Source organism: Astyanax mexicanus, chromosome 3 (genome assembly GCF_023375975.1).
Source record: "Astyanax mexicanus isolate ESR-SI-001 chromosome 3, AstMex3_surface, whole genome shotgun sequence".
In the NCBI taxonomy this organism is placed as follows: domain Eukaryota; kingdom Metazoa; phylum Chordata; class Actinopteri; order Characiformes; family Acestrorhamphidae; genus Astyanax; species Astyanax mexicanus.
The window spans coordinates 7,564,068-7,586,900 of NC_064410.1; the positions used below are offsets into that span (position 1 = coordinate 7,564,068).

General features: G+C 39.9%; 1 protein-coding gene across 2 annotated transcripts in view; it reads right to left on the minus strand.

The window, feature by feature from the left end:
• tanc2a (tetratricopeptide repeat, ankyrin repeat and coiled-coil containing 2a) overlaps positions 1-22,833 on the minus strand; it is a 251,531-nt gene that overhangs the window by 176,913 nt on the left and 51,785 nt on the right. For both annotated transcript variants that reach the window (XM_049476082.1, XM_049476083.1), the window contains exon 2: positions 13,138-13,274. The gene's annotated coding sequence lies outside the window, so the exon portion shown is untranslated. The remainder of the gene's footprint in view (positions 1-13,137; positions 13,275-22,833) is intronic.

Below are 22,833 nucleotides of genomic sequence, written 5' to 3' on the forward strand. Positions count from 1 at the left end.
TCTAAACAATCAGAATTTTTTTTTTATAGTACATACTGAATAATTCATAACAGATACTTAAAAATGTATAGTAGAAACTAAAAAATTCAACGCAGATACTGAACAATTTATAGCAAAAACTGAATAATTCATAGTAGAAACTGCATAATGTATGGCGGACACTGAATAATTCATAGCGGATACTGAATAATTCATAGCAGATACTGAATAATTCATAGCGGATACTGAATAATTCATAGTAGATACCAAATAATTCATATTAGATCTTGAATAATTCAAGGAAGATACTGAATTATTCATATTAGATACTGGATAATTCATATTAGATACTGAATAATTCATAGCAGCTACTGAATAAATCATATTAGGTACTGAATAATTCATAGCAGCTACTGAATAAATCATATTAGGTACTGAATAATTCATAGCAGCTACTGAATAAATCATATTAGGTACTGAATAATTCATAGTAGAAAAACAACAATGTATAGTAGATACTGAATAAATCATAGCAGATACAAAATAATACATAGAAGATACTGAAAAATTAATAGTAGATACTGAATAAATCATATTAGATATTGAATAATTCATATTAGATACTGAATAATTCATAGCAGCTACTGAATAAATCATATTAGATATTGAATAATTCAAGGGAGATACTGAATAATTCATATTAGATACTGAATAATTCATAGCAGCTACTGAATAATTCATAGTAAAAAATACAATAATGTATAGTAGATACTGAATAAATCATAGCAGATACAAAATAATACATAGAAGATACTGAAAAATGAATAGTAGATACTGAATAAATCATATTAGATATTAAATAATTCATATTAGATACTGAATAATTCATAGCAGCTACTGAATAAATCATATTAGATATTGAATAATTCATAGTAGTTACTGAATAATTCATAGCTGATACTGAATAATTAATCACAGTAGAAATTAATAATTATTATAATTTATAGTAGGCAATGAATAGAAATGTCTAAATAATTCATAAAACAGACTGAATAATAACAATAAATACTTGTAATTCATAGCAGAAACAGTGTTTCCATGTAATTACTCACAGTGAAATATGAATAAAATGTCCTGTTAATTGTTTAATAATTCCTGGTCAACACTTAATAATTACAATGGATACTGAATAATTCTTAATAAATACTAAATACTTTCTTGTATTCACTCAATAATTGTGAGTAAATAGTACATAATTCCTAGAAGATATAAAATAATTCATAGAAATTACTGAATAATTCATAGTGGATCGTGTATGATTCTTAGAATATACTAATAATTCCTAGTAATGACTAAAGAAGTGAATACCTCCTAGTAATTACTAAATCATTAATTTGCAGTGGTCACTGAATAATTCACTGTAGATACTGAATCATATCTTGCAGTTTCTGAATAATTAATATTGGCTACAGAATGATTCTTAGTAGCTAATGATTAATTCATAATTCATAATGCTCATGTAGAATTCATTAAAGAAAGAAAATAATTACAAGCTTTAAATCACTCTGTATCAACTCAAATACGAACATTAAATATTTAATAGATACTGAATAATTCATAGCACAATTTACAGTAGAAACTGAATGACTGATTGTAGATTCTGAATCATGCATATTGGTTACTAAATATCAGGTCTTACGTTTAATTATTCCTAAAATCAGAATAATTCTAGGGTTTGAAAGGTTAAGTAATGTAGCAGCTTCCAGCAAAACCTCAGTACCTGCCATCAACCTGCCGGCTCTGAGCACTGACCTCCCCCTCCATCAGCTTCTTCCCCTCCTTACTTTGAACACACAAAAATCTTGGCTTTTTATCGTACATACTGAGCTGGAGGAGTGCCAACATGCAGAGGACATGAACTGGCAGCATTTCAGAGACCGGGGGAAGGGTGGGGGCAGATGGGGGCCAAAGACTACTTTGTAAGGGACTATTCCCCAGTAACCCAACACTCAACTACTCGACTACAGAGAGCATAGTTGTGGTCAAATAACTGCATAATAGCTGCTAAGTTGCGGCTAATTGCCTGACAGAAAGTGCCAGAAGGACCAGTGGTACAGCAAGACCACGAAAACCAAAGAACCTCATGGGGAGCTTCTGGTTCAGGCCAGAAAAGCAGTGTGAGAAACGTCAATATTTGCGTTTTGCTTCTAAGAAGTTCCATTAACATCAAAATCCCCTTGTCTTCTACTGTGCAAGTCCCATATTCCCACATACAAAAGCTCTGATTGGTCGAGCCATGGAATCCATAAGACCTTTGAAGGTGTTCTGTGGAATCTGGCACCAAGACATGCCATGTTAGCAGTAGAGCCTTCATCTCCTGTAAGCCATGTAGATCCTATGCTGTGTTCCCTCCATTGGTTACTTGCAGCATTAGGCTGGCCTACCAAGCCAAGAGTGGACCAATCCCTTTATACTTTATGGGAATGGCCAAATATGGCAGATCTGTACCAAGAGCTCTTCAAACTTCAAATACAGCCTAAATTGACCTACCATCTTTTAAGAGCCATGAAAGACTTCTCCAGACAAAACCAACCAAAATACACTATATTTCCAAATGTTTTCCCTCACTTCTATGGCCACAGATGTATAAAACCAAGCACACAGGCATGAAAACTTATCTACAAACATTTACACTACGTACCACCAAACTTAATGTGGCCTTCAAAATAAATGTGTCCAAGAACAGTAGAGCCTAGAGAGCTCTACTAGAACATCATGGAATGGGTTTCCATGGCCAAGCAGCTGCATCTAAGCCTTACATCACCAAATGCAATACAAATCGCCAGATGCAGTGGTGTAAAGCACACCACCACTGGACTCTAGAGCAGGGAAGATATGTTCCCTTGAGTGAGATATCACGCTTCTCCATCTGGCTATCTGAAGGACAAGTCTGGGTTTGGCAATGGCCAAGAGAAGAAGAAAGAAGGTATGTGTCTGACTGCATTGCGCCAATATAAAGTTTGGTAGAGGGGGGATTATGTTGAGTCATTTTTTCAAATCCTTAATTCCAGTGAAAGGAACTCTATGAGCTCTATTTTGGAATTTTATGCTCCCAACTTTCCGGTCACAGTTTGGAGACAGCCCCTTCCTGTTCCAACATGATGGGGAAATACTTGACTGGCCTGCACAGAGTCCTGACCTCAACCTGATATAACAGCTTTGGGATGAATTAGAGTGAAAACTGTGAGCCAGACCTTCTCACCCAACATCAGTGTCAACACTGACCTCACAAATGCACTTCTGGAAGAATGACTGATCAAAAATTCTCATAAAACACAATCCTAAACCTTGTGCAAAGCCTTCCCTTAAGAGTTGAAGGGTGGGCCAATATCATGCCATCTAAGCAAATGATCTTGGGATCCTGCAGTTGGTCAGGTCTAGGTTCAGCAACAGTATGTGCTGCTGAAAGAATGAGGTCAGCTGTCTACCTGAATATACTGAATATAGACCAGGTTATTCCATCAATGGATTTTTTTTCTTCCCTGATGGTACGGCAATGTTCCAAGATTACAATGCCGGGATTCATGGGGCTGGAATTGTGAAAGAGTTCATGGTTCACACACGGATTGAGAGAGTTCACCACAGAGTCCAGATCTTAACCTCATTGGGAATCTTTGGGATGTGCTGGATGGAGAAGTGCTGCTTTGTGCAGTGGTCAGACTCTACCATCATCAATGCTGCTGCAAGATCTTGGGGAAAAATCAATGCAACCTCTTCTGAGATTGCAGAAGCTTATCGAAACAATGCCACATAATACTATACTACTGTTACTGTTGATATGTGGGGTAGCCATATTGGATAGGTTGGGCTCTCCTGATGTTCTAAACTGGGAATCCAACTTGTGGAGGCGTTCCAGTTGAATTTTCCTGCTTGGAAATTGGAAGTTCCAACATCCTCGTTTTAGAATGGAACGCAACAAAAGAAACTCCCTGTTGAGTGACGATTTTTGCCAAACCCACCACCAGTCAAACCTCGGCGAGGCCGCTGAGGAGCTGTCAAAAGCCAACCACAACAAGGCTGGTGGAAATGCTGGTGGACCCCCACAGTGACATCGCCCACTCCCAGCTCCTCTAGAGTCTGTGAGCGGCTCCCAAACAAATCTGCTCCTTCATAATAAACAACACTGTGTTTACGGCTCGCTGTTTACCGAGCCGACGTAGCAGTCATTTCAGATTACAGTAAGGTTCAAAAAGTGATCCTGACTGTGCTAAAATATTGAAACTTTCTGTGACAACAGATGGTAAATTGGAGCAAATGGGTAATAAAAAAGCAGGATCAGACATTGGGGAAGAAAATAGGATAAATCTGATCTGATGCTGGAAGAAATCTACCCTGCAGCCGCCATGTTTCTTATTGTAAGAAGACAAGACAAAACCAATACGCATTCTGAAAAGAGCAAAAAGCAACCAGTCATTTGCTACGAATGAATGCGACTTGTAGGCACGATTTGGGGACAGGTGATAATGGACATGGTAACAGAGCATTAAACAACAGAGTTGAGACTTTCTCAACTTTATGCAATGAAATTACGATTCAGTGAAGCAACATTTTAAACTGATTGGCCGGACAAATTATTCTAACCAATCAAAGACACAAGGAAGCCAAGGTCTTTAGTTTCTGTCTATGATGCTAGTCATCAAACTTCCCACACTACATACACCCTCTAACTTAAAGTGTGAAACACCACACACTTTAAGATTATTAAAATCTAGCCGACGATCTTATCTGCAAAGTTTCTTGAGAACTGTTACATCACCAGAATTTGACTTGGCCAATCCAAATCCCTTTTTTTTTACCCATAAAGAGGTGAACCTGCTGGTCTGCTTCAGATCATTGTCCTGCTGCAGAACCCAAGTATGACTCAGCTTGAGCCTGAGGTCACAAACTGATGGGCAAACATTCTCCTTCAGGATTTTCTGGTAGAGAGAAGAATTCATAGTTCCATCAATTACAGCAAGTTGGCAAGGCCCTGACGCAGCAAAACAGCCCCAGACCCTCACACTACCACCACCATGTTTGACATTTTGTATGATGTTATTTTTCTGAAATTATGTGTTAGTTTCACACCAGATGTAACAGGACACACAGCTTCCAAAAAGTCTCATCAACCCACAGAATATTTTCCCAAAGTCTTGAAGACCATCACATGTAAGACAGGCCTTTGTTGTGCTTTTTTGCCTTGGAACTCTCCCATGGGTACCATGTTTGCCCAGTCTCTTTCTTATTACTGAATCATTATCAATGACCTTAACTGAGGCTGGTGTGGCCTACAGTTCTTTAGGTTCTTCTGTGACCTCCTGGATGAGTTGCCCATTCCCTTTTAGAGTAATTTCTGTTGGCCGGTCACTCCTGGGAAGGTTCACCATTGTTCCATGTTATATTCATTTGTGGTCTGCTGGAGCCTTAGAAAGCCTTAGAAATGACTTTTTCTAATATTAAAGTTGGTTTGATAATCTGATAAATGTTTTGGTCCTCTTGGATTTTCTTTGGACAATGTTTGAGGTTAACAATCTGGCATTTCCATACAATTTAACCCTTCATTTAATTCAAATATCTTTGCAATCTTGAGTATTTTAAATTGAATATTTTAAATATGTATATCTATACTTGAGTATACCTGAGTATTTTAAGTATATTTATATATATTTATACACACACACACGCGTTTCAGTGTTCATAATGCCCCATCTCTACTATGCTAATGGTGGTGGTAATTTACCCAGATATGGTAAGCAACCTAACTGAAGCTCAATGATTACCTGTTCAACATTAAAATAACCAGCTCATGCGTTTCCATGGCTACAGCAGACTGTTTGCACTGTTTGCATGCAGTTGTCTGATAAAGCTGCAGTCTTTCAGTCTTCAAGGACTTGATTTGAGACTGAGAATATCATGCAGTTATGAAATGTCAGTAGCTTGAAAGTAAAGACTATCAAATATAAATGTAATGTTTCAATAAATGTAATTATGAATGAACCAATGCAAAGTTATGGTCCTGTGAATAAAAAGGACTGGAGATAAATCAGCATCACAAGAGCAAAACGAGCTCTCTGGAGGAAGTGGAAAAAGATGGGATCGCTTCATCCTAATGGCTGTAATGGCTCTCAGCGTCTGGTGTCCAAAATATGGAGACAATTAAAGGCAGCAGACAGTCGAAACAGATGTCTTGACTTAAATAGCTCAGGGTAGATTTGTGACTCCATCGCAGGTGGTGAGTGTGTCATGGCTGAGCAATTAGTTTCACATTGAAGGACAGCCTTTAAAAAGGCTTTTTAATATGATGTGACACAATATCTGTCTCATTTGCAGCCACAATTACATGATAGTTCGCTAACTATTGAATTAATCCAGCATGAGCTCCGTTTATGACTAAGCAACGCGTAACACCTTCATTCACCACAGCGCTGCTGAGAAGGGGTTAGACAGTCATGGCCCCGCCCCCGGAGTGAAAATCATGAATCTGATTGGTTAGACTTGCTTCAACTTTGCTAATAGATTCATTACTACACAAAAATGAGCACCTTCACCACAGCGCTGCTGAGAAGGGGTTAGACAGTCATGGCCCCGCCCCCGTAGTGAAAATCATGAATCTGATTGGTTAGACTTGCTTCAACTTTGCTAATAGATTCATTACTACACCCTTCTCAAAATCCGGAGAAGGGGCACGCAGTCATGTGGGGGCAGAAGCTTTGATTGGTTAAAACCGCTGTCAGTCAGATAAGAGTCCTGTAGCAACTAAAAAAAACCACAGACTAATGCTTTGAATTAGTTACTGTTTTTTTTTTTAGTTAGTTAATTTATAAATAATTTAGGTTCTTCTGTGACCTCCTGGATGAGTTGCCCATTCCCTTTTAGAGTAATTTCTGTTGGCCGGTCACTCCTGGGAAGGTTCACCATTGTTCCATGTTATATTCATTTGTGGTCTGCTGGAGCCTTAGAAAGCCTTAGAAATGACTTTTTCTAATATTAAAGTTGGTTTGATAATCTGATAAATGTTTTGGTCCTCTTGGATTTTCTTTGGACAATGTTTGAGGTTAACAATCTGGCATTTCCATACAATTTAACCCTTCATTTAATTCAAATATCTTTGCAATCTTGAGTATTTTAAATTGAATATTTTAAATATGTATATCTATACTTGAGTATACCTGAGTATTTTAAGTATATTTATATATATTTATACACACACACACGCGTTTCAGTGTTCATAATGCCCCATCTCTACTATGCTAATGGTGGTGGTAATTTACCCAGATATGGTAAGCAACCTAACTGAAGCTCAATGATTACCTGTTCAACATTAAAATAACCAGCTCATGCGTTTCCATGGCTACAGCAGACTGTTTGCACTGTTTGCATGCAGTTGTCTGATAAAGCTGCAGTCTTTCAGTCTTCAAGGACTTGATTTGAGACTGAGAATATCATGCAGTTATGCTTTGAATTAGTTACTGTTTTTTTTTTAGTTAGTTAATTTATAAAATACATTCTTACACTTACAATAGCTATGATATATATTTCCTGCTCAAAAATTATGTAATTATTTACATGCATTTATTGTCACCTCTCCTCTGAAGGGTTAGAAGGGCCTCACTGCACACCACTGATATATATACACACAAAAACACACACCAGCACACACACACTCTAGGGAAGCGCAGATTATCTTATTTATTCCGTCTCGTGGAAATGCCACTCGTTAGAAGGCAGCCAAATTCAATCCTCTGGAAAAAGTCCCTCTCTCCGGTTCGACCCGAACTCTTTGAAGGCGGCTCTGCTGTGCGTCTGCAGCTCTGCGGCTCGTCTCAAACAGCAAATACCATCTATTTTCTTCTGTAAAACACGACTCAGCGGGTCAGTGGACACAGCGTTTATTCCAGCGTATTCTCCTCTCATCATCTCCACATGACATCCAATCCCTCTCTTTCTTTCTCTCTCTCTCTTTCTTTCTCTCTTTATCTATCTCACTCTTTCTCTCTCTTGCTCCATCTCTCCAGCCTTATTCGTTCATTAATTTATTCATTCATTCATTTATTTACTGCACTCTGGGGTGAGAAGAACCTTCCCTTGACGACCAGAATTTAGAAAAAAAAAAAGAAAAAGAAAAAAAAAGAAAAAGGCATGATACAAATTGGGGGTATGAATTGGAATTGGCCGCTTCTTCTTTCTTAATTGCCTCCTCCCCTCAAACCCCCCCCCCCACCACACACACACACACACACACCCCTCCCTCCCGCACCCATCCTGTTTTGGAGCAGATCAAAGGTAATAATCCCCCATAATCCTCGGCTGTGCTCTTGCCGTTGTTATGGTCATTACCAGCGTCTGAAGCTGCCTCGTGTTGTTGCTAAGCTAACGCCACTCACTTTACATATCAATAAAAAAGGAAAGAAATAAGAAAAAAAGAAAAAAAAAACAGCACGCCGGCTCAATTTCACAAGCAAACACCTTTTTGATGGAAAAACTTTGATGGAAAAATGAGGCTAAATGACAAAAGCTGAAAAAAATGAAGTCGCTACACCAACATTGACCCCATTAAACCCAACTAGAGTTTCAATTTTTCATTTTTGCTTTGCAAGGCTGTATCGATTTTCAATACCACAATACCAGTTTGTAGTTGTTAGTTTAGATGTAAAGATTGGTGTCAGAAGTGGTTCATTTTGTGTTTAATCTAGATGTAAAAGCGTCAATTACACCACCAAGTTTGACCCCAACTTCTGTCGTACAAACACTGTCTCTGCTGCTCCATGCTGTTTACACACTGAAGCACGGTATGTGCAGCGTTCACTGCTCCCAGCTGCCTGACGTCCCATTTAAAAGCACATTAATTATTTTATTTACGATAAAATGATCCATTTTAAAAACTTGTCTTATAAAGAACAAGTGCAATTAATCACAGTTAATCACAGAATATTGTTGTGATTAATCAAATATTTTTTTTAATCAATTGAAACCAAAAAAAAGAAAGAAAATACATTGAATGACAAGAAGAGGTGTGTCCAAACGAGGGTATTAGTACTGTAATTCCTTTTATATTGGGTTATAGATGACCTTTATTGTAAATGTGCTTTTGCTAAGAACGTGATCTTGTCTTGATCCAACCCAGATATTAAATATATCTCTTTTTAATTGAGCTAAACTGCTGATAAGGCACAGTTTAATCTGATATATCATCCAGATAATATACTGCTATGAACAAACGCTGTCTCTGCTGCTCCATGCTGTTTACACGCAAAGTGCGCGGTATGTGCAGCGTTCACTGCACATTTATTCTTCTATTCAAATATTCTATTTAAATATTCACTATAAAAAGCGTTTTAAAAAGAGTAAGTGTGATTAATCACAGTCAATCACAGAATATTGTTGTGATTAATCTGATTCAATTAAAAAAAGAAAGAAAACACATTAAATGAGAAGAAAAGGTGTGTCCAAATGTGTGTATTAGTACTGTAATTCCTTTTGATTGGGTTATAGATGACCTTTATAGTGTAGCACAATTACAGTATGCATAAATTCTAATTTATTCGACTCAAAGAAATGCAAAGATGCACCGAAAGTACATTTCCTGAAGTGCATTGAGCTAAATTCTCCTAAAGACGTGTTCCTGCAGAGAAAAGCTTGGAGCCGGCAGAGCCAGTAAATACCAAAATTGCATCATTACACGGATTAGGCCAAAGTATCTGCAGATGTTCACTTAAACGCAGGAAACAAAGTCCAAACTAAATATTTATTAGCGTAACTGCAGCACTCTCGCACGGTTTCGTTAGGCACACGCTCTAAAACCCTCAGACACCTTCTCAATTGTCCTTTAAATTTAGGACACAGCCCATTTTACAGTATTAAAGCATGTGCTACTGAATAGCTGTACAATCTAATGAAGGTTCTTCTGCTCTGAAACATATGGATCTATCATATCCCCCCCCACACCAACCCCTCACTCCTTCACTGGTCTCTGTGCCAAACTTCCCCCGTCTTGGGAACTATAAGCATTTGATGGCTGCACTCAGAATGAATTGTTTGGAACGGAGTGAATGCAGATTTATACGGCTCCTAGAGAGTACGGCTGGGTCGGATCCAAGCGGACAGGAACTGCATTACACAGCTTTCCACTTAAAACTTTACCCTGCAGCTTTTATGGAGCCCAGATGATTGTGATGCGCCATGCTCCTGGAGTCTGCGGGGCTGGACGCCGCACACCTAAAAGCCAGAGCAGGTCTAACCACATACCGCAGAGTTACACAGCCTCCCACTGTGCCCAAAAACACAGTCATCACTCTAATAGCCACTTTACTTTCTATTGTTTCTCTAGACCCTGCACTTCTGTGAATGATCTACACCAGAACCATGTTTTAACCTGTTACAATCAAAACACGGTACCAGGTTTACCAAACGCTGCACCGCATTCTGCCTAACATATACAGGGGTCAAAGGGACAATGAAACTGACAGACAGTTCTGGTGGAAACAGGAGAGTTGAGTTTGGTGCACATTGAATTCTGCCGTGATTTAGGCAGCCATGATTGTTTAATGTTTTGTGGATACAATCCGGGTTAGCACCCGAACATCCCTTTCAGACAGCTTCCTCTTACAGCGTCCACAGTTAATCCTGTTGGATGTGGTTGGTCCTTCTTGGTGGTATGCTGACAATACCCTGGATACCATGGCTCTTGATACATCACAAAGACTTGCTGTCTTGGTCACAGATGCGCCAGCAAGATGTGTCACCCATAATGTTGTGTGCATTGCAATATTTTGAGCAGAACTGTGCTCTTACCCTGCTAATTGAACCTTCACACTCCCACACTAAAATGACAGGTGTTTTAGTTTCATTGTTCAACCCCTGTACTAGTGTATCTCAAAAAAATTTCAAATGTTAAAAAATATAGAACTGACCACTCAGAGAGAACAGAGAATGCTAAAATAGACGCCACGCATCTCATTCTCATTCAGACCACTGCTACTTACAGCCACACTAATGAGGTTTATTGTTTTTGTTCTCGTTGAAAGAAGTGCATTAAAATCTTTGACCTCAATATGACGTTCCAGGCCAGAGGAGAGCCATCACTTGGTTAATAGGCTGGGCAGTGACAGCACTGTCCAGTTCTGCTGTGCTAGACAACACTTCACTTGCATGGTCTAGTGTAGGTACTTATATCAGCGCACTATAAGTAAAAAAAAAAAAGGTGTAAAAATGTATCTGTTAACATTATCCTAACAGACTACTTTAGGAGACTTCAGTTAACATATTTTTCGCACTATAAGGTGTCAGGGTTCTTGTTCCTTTTTAAAAGTCAAAATTAATGCTTAAGACCTAATAAATATAATTTAAGGCCCAAAAATGTAGTCATAACTTCTTAAGTAGGCAATAATTTATTGTATCGAAAATGAAAACTTAACGCTTCCTATTTGTTATCAATTTTCTTATTTAAATCTTGTTCTATTGTGATGCAGAACATGGTAGCATGTTAGTTAGCTCACCTCTAATGTTAGCTAGCTCTCCGCTAACCCTAGTTTTCTCCACGGTAACAGAGCTAACTCTCCGCTAACGTCAGCATGTTAGCTAGCTCGCCGCTAATGTTTTGCTTATGCTCAACGCTATCTTTAGTTGTCTCCTCAGTAACGTTAGCTAGCTTGCAGCTAATGTTAGCTAGCTCTACGCTAACCTTAGTTCTCTCCCCAGTAACGTTAGCTAGCTGTTTGAAAATAGATCAGAAAATAGACGTTCATTGATAGTGCGCCATATAATCACTTTTTTATTGGCTTAAAAAAAAGCAGATTGACATCAAAAAACAGTTGTGTGATTGGCTTAAGCCTAAAATTATTGACATGTCCTTTGCCCTTTGCTCACGCCCACTGTTTCTTCAGACCTCTGGTGTTCAAAACTGCAACTGCATACGATTTCATACTAACAGAAGGTGGGATCGTCTGTTTCCGCGATGCGCATCATCACATTTTTCATTGCAATGCATTGTTTCACAATGTATCATTACACCCATACTCAGCATAAAGTTAGCCAATATCCATATCTCTTGGCTATCCTCAATTCGTACTCTCGTCAAACCACGCCCCTACTAAGCTGAAGCAGCTCCAACATATATGTAGGAACAGGGCTGGAAAATGATCTAAAAATTAATCCAAATCGACATTCAGAAGCTTTAACAGAAGAGCTAAGATGATGTGCATGCATGCTTAGGGCTTGAACAACTCATGATCCATCAAATTAAACAGGAATGGGACATACACAAATGCCAGTGTTTCACGGTGCCTCTGTGTCTATGTTACCTTCTGGCTCTCCCACTTTAATTAGTTAGGCTATTATAGTCAGATATTCTGGAGTCAATAGTTTTTCTTAAAGCCCCTGGCAGTTTACTGCAAAAGTTTGTACGCTGGACTTTTTTTTTCGATCACTGGAGGTTATACATTCTACAGCTCTGGAAAAAAATAAGAGACCACTTAAAAAATTATGATTTACTTTGATTTTACCAAATTGAAAACCTCTGGAATATAATCAAGAGGAAGACGGATGATCACAAGCCATCAAACCAAGCTGAACTGCTGTTTGAATTTTTGCACCAGGAGTGAAGGCATAAAGTTATCCAAAAGCAGTGTGTGGCAGACTGGTGGAGGGGAACATGCCAAGATGCATGAAAACTATTGTTTTCTTGATTTCTGAACTCTCTGAACTTTAGAAATATTAACTTGTTTTGTTTGCATTATTTGAGAAAACTCTGAAAGCTCTGAATCTTTTTTTTGTTATTTCAGCCATTTTTGATTTTCTGCAAATAAATGCTCTAAATGACAAACTTTTTATTTGGAATTTGGGAGACATATTGTCTGTAGTTTATAGAATAAAACAACAATGTTCATTTTACTCAAATATATACCTATAAATAGCAACTGAAGTGGTCTCTTCATTTTTTTCCAGAGCTGTATGTTTAATGTTTTTTATACCAAATTTGGAATCAAACGGAAAAAGCGCTATATAAATACACTTGATTTGATTTGAAATAAAGACAATCCACTGACGCACGTGGTCACATGCTCAAAACTCAGGTACTCAGGTTTTCAAAGAGATCTAATCAGTGTAAAAAGTATATCTTACCATGAGTGATGAGCGGTGGGTCTCAGGGCAGAGTAAGATACAGTGAGTAACGGGCAGCAGCACTCGGTTCCTCTCGCTTGTGGCCAGAAGCCAAACTCCAAACACCATCTCCTACAGGTTTTTCCCTGGATAGATTTCTGTTGAGGTAAAAACACATAGTGTCAGACAGTTTGAGACAGTGCTTAATCACCAGCAGATCAGTCACCATGCTCACAATCCTGCTCCTCGCAGGTTAAGTGCTCTGGAGTCAGATGTTAAACGCAAAGCATGTCCAGCACATCGGTCAGGAGAGCGGAGTCAGCTCAGTGCAGCGTGTGAGGAAAAACCTACGGATTCATTAACACAGGAGGCTCAACGCTAACAGGAGTTAACGCAAATGAGACTAGAGCTGTGGAGGCATAGCACCAAGCCCCATGTGACTCTACTGAAGCAGGAAGTACAGAGAGAGAGAGAGAGGGTACTATAGAGAGAGTAGAAAAAGTGATTCCATTTTAAAAGTCAAATTTAATGCTTTTTAAGACCTTTTTAAGACGTCAATAAATACAATTTAACACCCAAAAATGTATCCATAGCTTCTTTGGTAGAAAATTATTTATTGTATTGGAAATCAAAACCTACTGTTCCACATTTGTTACAAAATTTTTGTTTTATTTTGTTTCATAATAATTGAGAACAGAGCCAACAGAGCCGCTAACGTTAGCTAGCTCACCAGTAGTATTAGTTGACTCTCTGTTAATGTTAGGTACTGTGTCACTAAAATTAGTATGTCAGCTAACTCGCACTAACATTCGTATGTTAGCTAGCTCCCAGGTAATGTAAGCTAGCCCACTTTTAACCTTCGTTCTCTCCCTGGTAATGTTAGCTAGTTCTCCGCTAACCTTATTTCTCTTTCTGGTAATGTTAGCTACTGTATCGATAAAGTTAGTATGTTAATTAGCTCACCGGTAGTATAAGCCAGCTCTCTGTTAACGTTAGGTACTGCGTCGCTAAAGTTAGTATAGTTAGCTAGCTCGTGCTAACATTAGTATGTTAGCTAGCTCCAAGGTAATGTTAGCTAGCACTCCGTTAACCTCAGTTCTCTCCCTGATAAAGTTAGTATGTTAGCTAGGCTCGTGCTAACATTATTATGTCAGCTAGCTCCCAGGTAATGTTAGCTAGCACTCCGTTAACCTTAGTTTTCTCCCTGGGAATGTTAGCTACTGGATCGATAAAGTTAGTATGTTAGCTAGGTCGCGTCTATTGTTAGTATGTTAGTTAGCTCCCCAGTAGTATGGATAACTTTTGGATTACTTAATACCACTCCTGTTCCAACAATTCATTGTATGTTAGCTAACTCACCGCTAATGTTAGTATGTTAGCTAACTCGTCGCTAAAGTTAGTATGTTAGCTAGTTCACTGCTAATGTTAGTCTGTTAGCTAACTCGTCCCTAAAGTTAGTATGTTAGCTAGCTTACTGCTAATGTTAGTATGTTAGCTAACTCGTCGCTAAAGTTAGTATGTTAGCTAGCTCGCAACTAATGTTAGTATGTTAGCTAGTTCACCGCTAATGTTAGTATGTTAGCTAACTCGTTGCTAAAGTTAGTATGCTAGCATGTTTGCTAGCTCACCAATAGTATTAGTTGACTCTCTGCTAATGTTAGGTACTGTGTCACTAAAGTTAGTATGTCAGCTAGCTTGCACTAACATTAGTATGTTAGCTAGCCCTCTGTTAACCTTTGTTCTCTCCCTGGTAATGTTAGCTAGTTCCCCGCTAACCTTATTTCTCTTTCTGGTAATGTTAGCTAATGGATTGCTAAAGTTAGTATGTTAGGTAGCTCACCGTTAACATTAGTATGTTAGTTAGCTTACTGGTAGTATTAGCTAGCTCTATGCTAACTTTAGGTACTGCGTCGCTAAAGTTAGTATGTTAGCTAGCTCGCCGCTAACATTAGTATGTTAGCTAGCTCCCAGGTAATGTTAGCTAGTACTCCATTAACCTTAGTTTTCTCTCTGGTAAATGTTAGCTACTGGATTGCTAAAGTTAGTATGTTAGCTAGCTCACCGCTAACATTAGTATGTTGGTTAGCTCCCCAGTAGTATTAGATAGCTTTCCGCTAACCTTAGTTCTCTTCCTGGTAATGTTAGCTACTGGATCGCTAAAGTCAGTATGTTAGTTAGCTCCCTGCTATTGTTAGTATGTTAATTAGCTCCACGGTAGTATGGAAAACTTTTGGATAACTTTATGCCACTCCTGGTGCAAAATATTCAAGCAGTTCAGTTTGGTTTGTTGGTTTGTGATCATCCATCTTCCTCTTGATTATATTCCAGAGGTTTTCAATTTGGTAAAATTAAAGAAACTCAACATTTTTAAATGTTCTCTTTTTTTTTCCAGAGCTGTAAAATAAAGTAACAGTCAGAAGTCTGGACATGCCTGTTCTTCTCATTCAGTGTGTTTTGTCTTTCTTTTCATATTTTTTTATATATGGACACATGCAGAATTAGTCTGTAAAGAAAAAGTCTGAAATAAACCAGAATATGTTTTATTCTTTAGATTCTTCTAAAGAAGACAGCAGAAATAAAGGGACTGACCTCAGTGTTCCAATACTTCTATAGTCTAAAAAGTGATGTATCCAGTTGAGTATTTAAAATGTAAAATGATTCTTCATCAATTTTGTGTCAAATATTGAGGATGAATAAATATAAATGGTACATATACGTACTGTACATCAGATTAAAATGCGATGTGACTCAGTTAGCAGTGAGATGGCAGGCAGTAGCTGCTCGTTGCAGGAGCTTTTCGCGTTGAGTGGGTGTTTTTGAGCACCGTCTGAGTTGAACATATTGTTCGATGCAGGCAGACACTTTGCCGGAGAGCTCGGAGTCAAGGGATATCAGGGGGGAAAGAGGAGAAGGGAAGAGGAGGCTGAGGAGAAGAAAGAAAAAGACAGAAATAATGACAGACTGACTTGTGGTTGTCGAGATTCAGAGCAGTAAATAGGTACATGGTGTTCCAGTTCCATACAGAAGAGAATTCCACTCTACCCGTGCTTCAATCCTTAGTATCTAGACCATGACGATCTCACAAGCGTACCAGAAACGTGCAAAAAAAAAAAGAAAAAAGAGTCGCTCGCACACATTTGCACACCCCGGGACATGGAGGCAATAACCAAACGCTGTTATTCCTCTGAAGAACCCCCATGCTGTCAGAATAAGGAGCGACTTTAATCCCTGTCATCCCAGTCACTCGCTATCAGGTACCTCACAAGAGTGATCTGAGGGTTTAGTGGGGAGAAGAGGGGGAGGTGGTGGGGTTTTTCTGGGTCACTGTATCACACTGCTACCTTTGCAGAGCTTTGGAAAAATATCATAGACTCTTTTTGGGTGCCTTTCATTATCTGCGACGCAAGATAACGCAAGAAAGAAAGCTCTGGAGAAAGTTCTACAAGAAGACTCTGCTGCTACATCTTCTTTCTACTACCAGTCATTTTAGTGTGTGAGGTTTCATGGCTAAATTGGAGCAGCTTGGTGGCCAATCTTCATTAATTGCACATTGCACCAGTAAGAGCAGAATGTAAAGGTTCAATTAGCAGGGTAAGAGCACAGTTCTGCTCAAAATATTGCAATGCACACAACATTATGGGTGACATACCAGAGTTCAAAACAAATTGTTGGTGCACGTCTTGCTGTCGCACCTGTGACCAAGACAGCAAGTCTTTGTGATGTATCAAGAGCCACGGTATCCAGGGTAATGTCAGCATACCACCAAGAAGGACCAACCACATCCAACAGGATTAACTGTGGACGCTGTAAGAGGAAGCTGTCTGAAAGGGATGTTAGGGTGCTAACCCGGATTGTATCCAAAAAACATAAAACCACGGCTGATCAAATCACGGCAGAATTCAATGTGCACCTCAACTCTCCTGTTTCCACCAGAACTGTCCGTCGGGACAATCACTTATTATGCTCTAAAACCAGGTGTTTCAGTTTCATTGTCCAACCCCTGTATATTTGCTTTTAAAAGGCTTGCTATACTTATATGCCTATTTTGCTGCTTTCAGATGCTGATGTTTCTTAAAAAAACATGATCTTTTCAAGTAAAACGAGCACTGGATTTCTCTACTGAAAAATGTTTATATGTGTGAGTGAGTCATTTTCATTTATTTACAGTATGCTTAGATTTCCAGATTTCCACTAAGGCTGGGTGCAGCAGCATTAGCATTAGCGGCTAAGCGCTAGTAAATGCCGCCCAACAGCGCTACACTGTGGAACCCTGAGTTTTCCAGTAAGCCAGAGCGATATTAGCTAGAGGTTTGTCCCACATCGATTATTTTAACACGGTAAATACTTACTTAGAAACTTGTAATAACTTGTAATAACTTGTACTTCTTCCGTAGACGATGGCTTTGGAACACCCACACCTGTATAAGCTGTAAGGTGTTATCTTGTGAGTGAGTCTGAATACTGTACAGCATACTCATGGAAAGGCAATGCAAATTATTGGAGTTAGGCCTGATAGTGGGTGCCAGCCTTTGTGCAAGCATTAACATTCCTTGATACACAGTGCTACAAGTGTACCAGTAATATGCAAAAGAAAGCATTGCCACCCATAGTAGACATGGGCAGTTATTATGACTGGTGGTGTTTAGTTAGAATTGTCTGTGTGAACGGATAAGCGATTCTAGCAGAAATCATCATGTTTACATTCAATGAAGGAGGCCACACATGCACATCCTACAGGTCAGAAAAGCGTTCATTAGCATTCATTCTACTGAGTAAAGAGAGTAGGCCCATGTACAGGCAGTTTAGTTCCTAGGATCCAGGCTACCTCTAATCCCACAGCTAGTTTAGGCTAGATAACCTCCAATAAATTGATATGTACTCGATAAGTACCAAGATCAGGAATTGCTGTGCTAAGGTTAAGTTTGGACCTTTATCGAAGCGTTATTATATGTCATCCCTCAAATTATCTGCCATTAGTGGGAACACTAACACTACAGTCATCCATGCTTGGGATATATTACTCCTTCTAACTTCTAACTGCAGCCAATACCCCTCGGTTTAACATAAGCATTATGAAAAGGCTGATGCATCACCTGTCCCTCCGAGTCAGCTGTGGAGAGTGGGTGGGTGGGTGGATGGATGGATGGAAAGAGAGATGGATAGATGGAGAGGTTATTCACTCAGTCTAAGGGCAGCTCTTGACTCCCACACACCCGGGCTGGCTGTGGATGGGGCTACGCAGCACGTAGGCCGAGGGAACGGGGGATGCCTGACGTATGCAAAGCAAAACGAGAGATCTGCATAAGGATAAAGATAACCAGGTTTGGTCGGTAAAAAAAAGGTGGGAATGACCTTTCAGGGAGGACTGATGAAAGACTAATGGACTAACCGAGGGAGAAAAGAAGAAAAGGGGAAAGCAAATAAAGGAGATGCTGGCTCAGACAAGCTCAAATTTACAGGCCTAGGTTATGAATCAAGATACAATTTATTATATTTTAGCTGAACAATGTCTCCAGAGGACTTAACGCAGCTTGTTCATAACAGAAAAGCACAATGCAAGTGGATGTTGTATGAAATAGGAAATGAATCACCTCATCAAGCCGAGATGTAATCATGCAATATCCCTATTGGTCACACCGTCACAAAGGTAACAGGTGGGTATCGGGAGCCTCTGATGAAGTAAGGAAAATAACTCCAGGGCCTTTGGAACATGGGCATTGTGCTGCAAGAATGGCTTCCCTGACACTGCAGGCTTTGTGCGATCCCTCTATTGGCGCAAGCCAAAATGAGGTGTAATGGCATGCAACAATGCAGATAATGAGGGCCAGCAGGCCAAGGGCTCTCAAAGGCTGCCTTGTGGCCGGCCATGAATAGGTCCCGTCTCAAGCGCCGACTCCACAAAAGACACGGACACGTGTCCCCGCGCTCTCTCTAGCCAAAACCGAGAGACGGCAGATAATGAGCAGACGCGTCATCCCTGCCCTTCTATTCTTCTCCGGTCTTGTGGCTTGAATTAAGGGCGGCTGCCTTTCTCTTCTCCCAGGATTTTCTTTGTGTCAGGGAGAAGTTTCCCTTCAGAAAGCTTAGGGAAGCTGTGGGTCCTTGACAGAAAAGGCCACAAAATGTAATTTCGTCCAAAGCTATTGAAGGAACATTGCGTTGACTCTGAGATTCTGATTCATTTTTTGGACACCTTTTTCAAAACCTGACCACTGAATGGCACAGAACTCACCGGCTCCCGCAATCCTGGCCATGTGTCTACAAGGCTACTTCCAGTGCTGCATGAGCGATCGAAGAATGGATGACCCCAATTCTTCAGGGATACGGTCAAAGGGGTGGTGGGGTGGGGTGGTCGAAGACAAGGATGCGGGGGATCACTGGAGTCTAGACAAACTCACAGGCCGAAGCTGAGGATATGGGAGGGAGGGAGGGTGAAGGGCAGGGAATGAGGGGGGGACTCAGGCAAACCATCTGCCCCCCGCACGGATAAATCTTGATTACAAGACCACAGGAAGGAGGGGGGGTGTGCTGGACGGTCTTGAAGCCTGACAAAAGAGTTGACAAGCTTGGACAGCTTTCTGTGGCATGATGTGCCATACTGAAAACCGGTGATATATAGACGTGATGACAAACAAATAAAGATGGCAACAGTTAGGAAACCAGTTGGCTCATGAGGTCATTGTTACATTTGTCTGAGTAGCCTATGGAAAAAAGATTTGTCAGACTTGAGTGAGATTACACAAATTTCAGAGTGGTCAAGCTCATACCTCAAACATTCTAGATTGATATCTTGAACAATGCAAATCTTGAGGCCGAATTTATACTTTTGTATCGAACCTACAGTGTGGCCTACTCCACAGCCTTATGTGCATTTCCCTAGAAATGCAACAACACATCAAACGACAGCAACATCAACAACAGTTCAGCAGCTGTGATTGGTCTGTGTAGATTCAGGTTCCCGCCTACACATTCCCACTTTCAAGATTTACTCTTTCGAGTGTCTTAGATATGCAAACACACAAGTATAAACACGCACAGCAGCAAAGGGAACTCACACAGGCTACTCAGACGATATGTTGACAAGAAGCAAAAGTATAAATCAGCCTTTACTGATGTCTAATGATTTCTATTGATATTAAAGATAGACCTAGACCTTCAAAGCAAGTAAATCCAAGATTTTCTATAACTGTAAACTGTTCTTAAATTGCTCAAAAAACTTTTTTTGCCTGAAGAACCCTGCCTATTAAAAGAAAATGGTCTGTGTAGACTCAGGTTCCCGCCCACACATTCACACCTTTAAGGTATACACTGTAGAGTGTCATAGATATGCAAACACACAAGCATATGTTTGGTCGAGTGGTCTACCATGTAGGAAGCTGGGGTTCAATTCCAGGTCTGGGTGACTGAATGCTGTGCTACACCAATAAAAGTTCTTGGGCAAAAACTCTTAACACTACATTGGCAGTAATAACCTTGTAAGTCGGTCTGGATAAGAGCGTCAGATAAACGCGGTAAATGTAAAAGTAAATAAGCAGAGCGGTATTTTTAGATAGACGTAGATCTTCAATGCGAGTAAATCCAGGCTTTTCTATAACTGTAATCCAGTTATAACTGTTCTCAGATTGCAAAATTTGGCAATGACAAAACTACAAAAATCCCGAAAGAATCCCCAAACCTACAAATAATCACAAAACAGCAAAACCCCTTCAGTCCAGCACTCATCCTTCAGTGCTTTGGCATTTTGACTGCAGAACCCTGCCCATTAAAAGACAATGGTGGGTCAGGATTAAAGCACTAGAAGAATATAATTTCCCTTTTCATAAAGGTCAACACATTCATATTCCCTCTCAATGAAAAAAAAAAACAGCAAAATGGCAGCCAGGCTCTCAAAAACAGCTATATTCTAAAGGGACTGTCTATTGAATAGAGGAAAGAAAAGAGGCATCCCCCACTCTTCACCGGAGACTACTCAAGATCCACAGTGCCTGAGGCTAGTTACATTTGTCATCCCATCATGTAAAAAACACAACATCCTATTTGTTGCTCAATGACCCAGTCCACACACACACACACATACACACACACAATGCTACAGCAACGTTCCTCATTCCTTTAAAAGCAGCCTGATCTGCTCGCTCTCCTCCCAGTCCCCTGCTGAGCTGCAGCTCGAGGGCTTAGCGAGGTTAACACCCCAGGCCAGCAGGGCACAGCGGCAGGCGAGAGACTGGCCAACAGCCTTCTCCCTCAAGAACCCGCAATTGGCCCTCGATCACGGCCGGTCATTGCCGTATACCGAAGCCAGCGCCAAAGAAGTGCCAAAGAAAAATGAAATGATACGCTGCCATGTGACGCTCCCATATTCCTAGACTTGTAAAGCGGACCAAGGACAGAGCCTTAGGGGACTCCGGGATAAAGTGTCCATCATGAGGATCCCCACTGGGCCACAACGTCTGGCAGAGGCATGTGTAATCTAGGCATTTCCCAGCGGGAGGCATGTGTTCTCAGGTTCAGCCTCAGTGTTCGGCATTGCTTTTGCATCAGTTCTTCAGGGCCGGCAGGCGAATGAAGCTTTATTTACTGTCCATTTGCACAAGGAAAGGCACACAAACTAGAAAACAATGGATTTTTCACTAGCAAATTCTTGTCCTTGTTGTCAATAAGTATGGGTCTATTCTTAGAATATGACTGCATGAGTGTTGATGAACAATCAGGATGTGTGCAGCAGTAAAAAGACCTGTTTTAGTAATTATAATACATCTAAAATCATATTTGACCCTAGTGGTGACTAGCATGACTGGGCTAAATTTGATAGAATTGTCCATTCTGTTTAAGAGACTGCATCTGATTAAAACAGAAATGTTGTCACTGGGTTATCAGGGTTTCTTTTTTTATTTATTTATTCCCGTTTGTAGATACCAAGGGTTCAAGACAAGGGTACAGATTCTTGCAACAAAAAGTATTGTGAAGAAAGACAACAGGAAGAGGTTTAAGTAAAAGATTAAACACATACTAGTGCATCAGAAAAAAAATAATATTGTACAAGACCAATTGGTACTGCTGGAAAATGAAATCTGCAATGGACTGAACACACTGAACCAACATCAGCAGATGACATGTCTCTCTAAATCATCACTGATTATGGAAACTTCACACTAGACCTCAAGCTTGGACAGTTTGGACTGTGTGTCTCTCCACTCTTCCTCCAGACTCTGGTCCCTCGATTTCCAAATGACATATGCAAAATTTACTGATGATCAGTGATGGTTTGGAGAGTCATCATGTCATCTGTTGGTGTTAATCCACTGTGTTTTATCAGTGTTTTTCTGAAAAATCTTACAGCACTTTGTGCTTCCCTCTGCGTCTTTATATTTAGATGCAGATTTCATTTTCCAGCAGGACTTGGCACACTGCCAAATGTACCAATTGACTTTCGGGTTTTTCATTGGGTGTAAGCTATAATCATCAACAATAAAAGAAATGAACCTAAAATAGTGTCACATTTAGAACTAAATTACTAAAATAAAGTACTTTTTTAATATTATTCTACATTTTTGATATGCACCTGTATTTATCATGAAATGTTCAGACGTCGCCACCTGGGTCTACTCGGGCGTGCCATCGCTGCACGTCTTGCTTTCCCGAGGGGTCGTCCAGCAGGGAGGAACAACTTCCATTCAAAATCACTGGGTTGTCTCTAAAGGGACTTAGACTTGACTG